General features: G+C 41.6%; 1 non-coding gene across 1 annotated transcript; it reads left to right on the top strand.

Annotated features, from left to right (window-relative positions):
- The first annotated feature begins 5,638 nt into the window (after positions 1-5,638).
- On the top strand, positions 5,639-5,715 carry TRNAS-ACU (transfer RNA serine (anticodon ACU)). The gene is given in 2 exon segments: positions 5,639-5,675; positions 5,680-5,715. It is a non-coding gene; the product is annotated as a tRNA-Ser (tRNA).
- Positions 5,716-7,317: the final 1,602 nt, after the last annotated feature.

Here is a 7,317-nt window from a genome sequence, read left to right as displayed (position 1 = left end):
TTTGTGCAATTCAAAATGTGAACAGTACAATCATTTGTATTTTTGGTATTCACGTAACATTAGTACTTCATAAATATGAATCATGCTATTAGCTGTGTGTATTGTGATGCTATCTAATTACTGTCATTTGCATACTACACAACTCATCTTAAATTGTCAAAAGATTAAAAGAAATATTGAAAAGTACACTGCACATTTCCATCTGCAAAGTGTGGCATATTTGAACTTCATCTTTAAATATATGTAGGAAAGATTTTTTTACTAAGTTAAGTACACAGAAACCATTCCCTGTTCAGTCAAGTCAACAAAATCCAGGAGGAACGCACAACTAACTCCATGCAATAGAAAGATTATAAAATTGTTTTATTCTAGACAGAAGGAAGACTTTTTTTTAACATTTGGAGATTTAGAAGTCTTTTTTCACAATCTGGATTGTTTTAAAAGAAACCTAGGGGAAACAATGGTGGTAAGGTTTCATTTAAATATGCAAAAGCAAAAAGATCGTGGAATGAGGATTATAGCGTCTGTTTATATAATATTTGAGATCATTAATCATGTGAATCTTTGATAAAAGCAATAAAAATGCACGATACTGCAAAGTAGCTTTGGTCCGTGTTTTTAATACTTGGATTCTAAGGAGGGTTGGCCATGACAGTGGCCATCCAGTGTGTAGAAGTTCATGACACCAGTCCCACAGAGGACCCCACCTCCTGCCAGGGGCAAAACTGTTTAAGAATTATGCTTGTTGTGGAAGTGGTCATGGAAACTGTCTTTTGGGAAATGATACACAGCTTTAACCATAGTAGTTTCTTCTGGAGGCACGAGAGCATTATTTTCTTCTTTCACAATAATTCATTCTAAACCAAGAAGCCATTTGGGAAGAGGAAAAAACCAAGAAAATTTATTCTATTCAGATGGAGAACCATCAGCAAGGAAAACAGAGTTAACAGCAGATTCATTTTTAATACTTCTCAGGTGGACCTCCCTAGACGGTTTGCTTTCCCAGTATTTCACCCAAATAAGTGCTTGTGCTCTGGGCGTGCTGATCTGTCTACAGTGCTTCTCAAAGGATCATATCCCAGACCAGGAGCACCAACATCAGCAGGGAACCTGCTAGAATGCAACTCCTTGCACCCCACACCAAACCTACTAAATCAGACCTGCTAAATCCAGTCCGGTGTGGAGTCCAGGGACGCATATTTTAACATGTCCTCTGGATGATTCTGTTACACGCTGAGTGTTGAGAACCACTGGTCTCCCTGACTCTCACTCCATTCATTTTTTCCTTCCTAATAATGCTCTTCCTTCAGCCCTAAGCATCTAACTAGACCCCACTCCTCCTCAAGCCTGGCCCAGCTGTTTCTTTGAAACTTGACACCTCCCTTACTTGAAATAACATTTATCATTTACATACCACAATTAAATATTACCTATATCTGAAGGGATTTACCCATACCTTGTCTTATATTGTCCTCTAAATTATTTCTTACATGTATTTCTATAATCCCTTTAACTGACTTGAAACCTGCCTCTTAAAGGCAGGGAATTACGTCCTTCACAGTTGGTCCTCCATATCCCTAGGGTTTGTATCCATGGCGTTTGCAACCGTGGATTCAACCAACCACGGACACAGTGGAGGACCAATTGTATTCATTGTTCTTCACCTTTTCATATAAGGGACTTGAGCATCTGAGGATTTGGGTATCTGCAGGGGCTCCTGGAACCAATCCCCGCAGATACTGAGGGGCAACTGTACCCTCCTACTTCCCACAGCATCTATCAGCATTTAAGCCTTTGTTCCTTCCCCTTACCGGCCCTTTTCTTCTTCCCACCAACTTCCAAGTGTCCAAATTCTACCTATTTTTCAAGGTTCTACCCAAATCTCATTTTCTGTACCTGGCTTTCTCTCTACATAGACCTATTTTTCTTCCTTGGAAAAATCATAGCTTTATATCTTTTCAGTTTTCTGCTTCATATTACAGTCATTTGTTCATGTCTTCTCTTGCTCATCACTGAAGTTGGAGATAATTGTTCTAAACCACACTTTTGAAAAACGGGGAATGGGGAGAATAATTTAGCATGCTTCGGGGCATGCATGTATAATTAGTTTATTTTCCCTCAGTATTGAATGAACTCTGATTTTTTGGTAATCCGACTATTTACATAGGAAGTAACTCTCACATTTCAGAGAGATGCAGCATTTCTCCTAGGCGCATCGGGGGTCTGGAACAGGGGTTGTGTGCTGGAGACAATTGCTGCAATTTGTGTGGTCTAATAAGTGGTCTCTGAAGATTAGACATGAAGTAACGGGAATCTGCAGGAAATCGAGCCGTAAGGAAACCAGGGCGACTTGAAGTCACATGGGTGAGGAAGAAAAGAGCCTCACCCCAGGGTAAGGACCAGTAGCAGAAGGTTTAATTGTTACCATGTCACGGTGTGAACCCACTGTGTTGCTGCCTGAGCTAATGGGAACCCGATGCAGCCAGCTTCCTGAACTCCCCAGTCCTGACTTCAAACACAGCAGCCCATCCTGCAGGACCAGGCAGGCTGGAGTCCCAGGTTTATTTCCTCTCTAACAAAGGAATGCCCCACTCCACCTTCATCAGCTAAAATAGGCTGTACTGGGACTGTGGCAGGGCTCTGGGACCAACCCTCCTGTTTTTCCCATTTAACACTCAATTCTAACTCCCCGACCCCCCACCTTGAAAGTCTTCTGGACTTAGTAGCCCCCCCAAGAGCCTCTGTGCTTGCTTACAGACCCAGGAGCGAGAGAAAGCTCACAGGTCGCTTGCCAGCAAATCCCACTGCGCCAAACAGTAGCGCAAATCAGGTGGCCATATGTGTGCGGGAAAATCAGGTGCTGAAGCTGCATCACTGACGGGGATGGGCAACACCAGGAAAGAGAGTTTGAAGGGGGACCTGAAACCTTCCAAGTCTGGTTCTCCTGTTTCTACCTACATCCATCACTTCCGTTTCACCACGGCTCCTGACAGGGAAATGCCAAAGTGTCAGGCAAAGAATCCCTCCTGTTTATGTGACTGGAAAGTGTTTACAGCCTCTGGTGTTTGGGGTCAGCCCCAAGCCCCAAGCCCCAAGGCAGGCAAGCGTTATCCCAGGGCTATTCTGGAACATCAAGCTTCCTGAGCTCCTTTTCTGATTTCAGTTCCCACAGGCAGCTTTGGTGTTTGTCCTGTGCTGAGATTTCTAAAGTTCCCTTTTTTCCACAGCGCTTCTCGACATGCAAACTCCACACTAGGGTGAAAATGTAGGTGTTTAAGATAGACTGCAACAGCTGGGATAAACTGCCTCTTAAAAGGCCGTCTTAATGAAATGCATCTCTTTATATTTGAGGCATTTGTAAGCAGAATGGGAATGCAACTTGAGAAGATTATGTGATAACCAGACTATATCCTGTCGAGAGAGAGTGTTTCTCTAATAACACAAAGATGAGCTTCTAGATAGACTACCAGATAGCCGTCTTCCGCCCAGCAGCTCCCATCATAAATCTTCACTCTTACTCAGGTTTTCTGTAGATTTTCGAGGATAGAGCTCATTTCCCTGGAGAGACAGGACTAAGGAAAGGTCTGGAATTTCTCTAGTTAAAAAAAGCCACCCTTCTGCTTAATCGACATTTGTTCCATCAGAATCAATATCCTGCAGAGAGCGGTTTTCATTGTTCTAAATTCTGTTTGCAGGTGGCAGAGCAAAGATACGGTTCCTGATAAAGACTTGCTGAAGAGGAAATGAAAATACTCCTCAAAATAGTAAAAAAAAAAAAAAGAAAGAAAGAAAGAAAGAAAGAAGGAAAGAGGAAAAAAGGGCTCCCAAACTCTCCTTTTACAAATAAGCTTCCTTTTGTGAGATATTCTGCCTGGCTTTGCACTCTCAAGAAATCTCAGTAACCTGACAGTGAAACACCACCTCTCTTTCCAGCGTTATCTATTTTTTTCTCACTGAAAGGGCTCAGCCATTTACTAAGCGCCTAATAAATCATCGGTCCTCTTTGAACCTTAGTTTCTTTATCTTCGATACTACTTCTCCACGCGGCAGGTTGTAGATGAGGTAGCGTGTTTGCAATGACCTAACCCATGGTGGATACTCGTAGTATCTTCCCTACTTCATTTGATTTATCTACAGAATGGAGAGAGAGCGGGTGGGTATTTGAACTGGGTTCAAGTTCTGACTACTTTATTTTTCATGAAGTGGCCCTAGACAAATCCGCTCACCTGGCATCTTCCCCAAACTCCGATCTCATCTGTAAAAATAGAATAATGATACCTCTCCTCATTTTAGAAAGGGCTTAGGAGAGCCAGATGAATGATTTATAATACTTGTAATAGGTATTTGTGTATTTGTAAACTGTCAAGTACGTAAATCTTGTTAGTTGTAATCATCCATCTTCTTCAGAATCAGATAAAACAAATCAAACACTATAGAAACCACAAATATACTTAAGAAATCAAACAACAATGTTTATTTCATAGAAAACAATTATTATTATTATCTTGCTGTAGCTTTGACTTTTTTTTTTTTTTTTTTTTTTTACTTTTGGCTTTTTCCAATGAAGGCTTTTATGGAGAAGCTGTGCCCGCTGAGATATTCAAAACACAGGCTCTTGTGCTACAAGGAAGAAACCCAGAAAACTCAGGTCGCTTGAAGTTCAAAATATATGGATACTCAAATAATGTCTGAAACCCCATTTGAGTGGAGGATGAGTGGTGTTCACGGCATTCCTCTTTCTCTGTTTGGGCTTCCCTAGCTTCCTGAGAGGGGTGATGGCGCTCGGAACCAGCGTAGGTGGAACAGCTGGAGATCATTCTCGCCTCCTGGTGTCACAAGCTTATCAGTGTTGATGGACAGAGGACATGAGGCCTTGCCTGCCTTGCTGACCACACAGAAAACACACTTCTCTATTTCAACTTCACTTAAAACACTGAAATATATAGGAAGCAATCAATGCATTAAAGTCACTGGATAAATTCCACCCCTAGACCCCGATATAACCCAATTTCTATTTCTTACCCAATTCTTGGGAGCACCAAAGTCCAACGCCGTCAACTTTGGAACATCATCAAAAGAAATAGCATAGATCCTATGAAAATCATCGACCTACAGAACCCTCCTTTTGATTTATTTTAACTGCAAGAGGAAGAGGAAGCTAGAACAATCTGCAAATTGAAGAATGCACGTATTCAATAAAACGAATACATATGATACAAGTGGAACACACACATACACACACACACACACACACACAAACACACACAACTTACTTATTAATAATTTTGGAAGAAGCTAATCTCTCTAAGTTTGGTTTTGGGATTGACTATTTCACAGATTTCCAAATACATATTATATATATATGAAATGTGTGATAAGGTTTTAGCAAAATGCATTGCTTTTATTAATGTAATTTACATGTCAAGTGAGAAAATGAACATAACCCAGAAGAAGTCTGAATTCACTTCTTCATTATAAGATTCATAAGTAAAAATCGATGAATTAATTGTTTATTCCATAAATCTGAAGTGAGTACTTACTGTGTACCAGGTGCTGTGCTCAGTATTGAATATGCATTGATAAAGAAAACAGATATGGTCCCTACCCTCAGTGTTGACGTTCTGATATTAAAACAGGCGGAGGCTATAGCTCAGTGGTAGAGCGCATGCTTACTTACCATGCATGAGGTCCTGGGTTCAATCCCCAGCACCTCCACTGAAAATACAGATAAATAAACAAATAAACAAACCTAATAACCCCCCTCCCCAATAAAACCAAAAACCCAGCACGTGCAACTTTACATCCTTTGATCTAAGGAAAGAGAAACTAGTATAAGAAAACTATGTCTACACTCATCGTAACTTCCACTCTATCCTGGACCAACGGGTAAGAGTCTCCCTGGTCACTTGTCAAGGCAAATGGGAGGCTGTCAGAGCAGCAGCCTGGCATAGCCATTAAGACTTCAGCCTCGGAACTTGTTTACAAAACCAGAACAGACTCACAGACATAGAAAACAAACTTATGGTTACCAGCGGGGAAAGGGGGTGGGAAGGGATAAACTGGGAGTTCAAGATTTACAGATACTAAGACTATATATAAAATAGATAAACAACAAGTTTCTAGTGTGTAGCACAGGGAACTATATTCAATATCTTGTAGTCACCTTTAATGAAAAAGAATATGAAAAGGAATATATGTATTTATATATATGGCTGAAACATCATGTTGAAATTGACAAAACATTGTAAACTGACTATGCGTCAATTTAATAAAAAAAGGAAAAGACAACAGCCTCTGGAATCAAACTGTCTGGGGTGAATCCTGACTCCTCTCTAGCTGTGTGCTCTTGGGCAAGATACTAGATTTCCTGGCGAATCTGTAAAATACCCACTACATAGGGCTGTTGTCATGATTAACGAAGTCAACAAAGAAAGCCATTAGGACAATGCCATGGAAACAGCAGGTGCTCAATAAATGTTAGCAAATCTTACTTATATCTGACCTCATCTCCCATCATAACTCCATATGCAGACCAGGGTCCAGGCAAGATGGCATTCATTCTCAACATGTGCCACAATTTCCCTTGCCTGCCCTCTCTCCCAGCCTCTCTATGCTTTCACACATGGTGTTCCATCAGCCTGGAGACCCTTACCGACTCTTGTGTTCCCAAAAAACTTTTCTTGTACTCAAATCGCTTCCACTGGGAAAATCTCCCTACCCTTGACTGCCAATAGTCAGGTGCCCCTCTGCCCTGCTCAACTAACAGTCATGCAAAACTCTAACTCTCAAATGCACCCTGGATCCAGAGTGTTGACTTGTGTCTCTCATTCCACCAGATGGGGAGCTGTATGAGGCTGTAGGAGAGGCTCAATGTTTGCTACATGAACAAACGAATTAGGGAATAAACAGAAGGAAGGAAGGAAGGAAGGAAGGAAGGAAGGAAGGAAGGAAGGGAGGAAGGAAGGAAGGAAGGAAGGAAGGAAGGAAGGAAGGAAGGAAGGAAGGAAGGAAGGAAGAAAGGGAAGAAGGAAGGATGCATCAATCCTTGGAACAACTCATTGGGATACGTAATTGTAACCAGGGAGCAGGCAGTGAGGTAAGCTACTTGAAGAGCTCTGAGCCTGATGACTCTTGCCTCCTCCAGACTCTATGGTGCTCTGCTTTAGGCCTAAAGACATAAGAGCAAGCAGGGGTTGAGCTAAAAACCAAGAGCAGCTAACTTCATATAACTTCACCTTTCATGAACTCTGACCACACCAGGGACCCGCAAGCAGTCTTAAGGTCGCATCGGCACCAACCCTCTGTCTCTAAGTGCAC

Source organism: Vicugna pacos, chromosome 29 (assembly GCF_048564905.1).
Source record: "Vicugna pacos chromosome 29, VicPac4, whole genome shotgun sequence".
NCBI lineage: Eukaryota > Metazoa > Chordata > Mammalia > Artiodactyla > Camelidae > Vicugna > Vicugna pacos.
The sequence above is the reverse complement of the archived record's forward strand: the minus strand, read 5'-3'. Positions and strand labels throughout refer to the sequence as shown.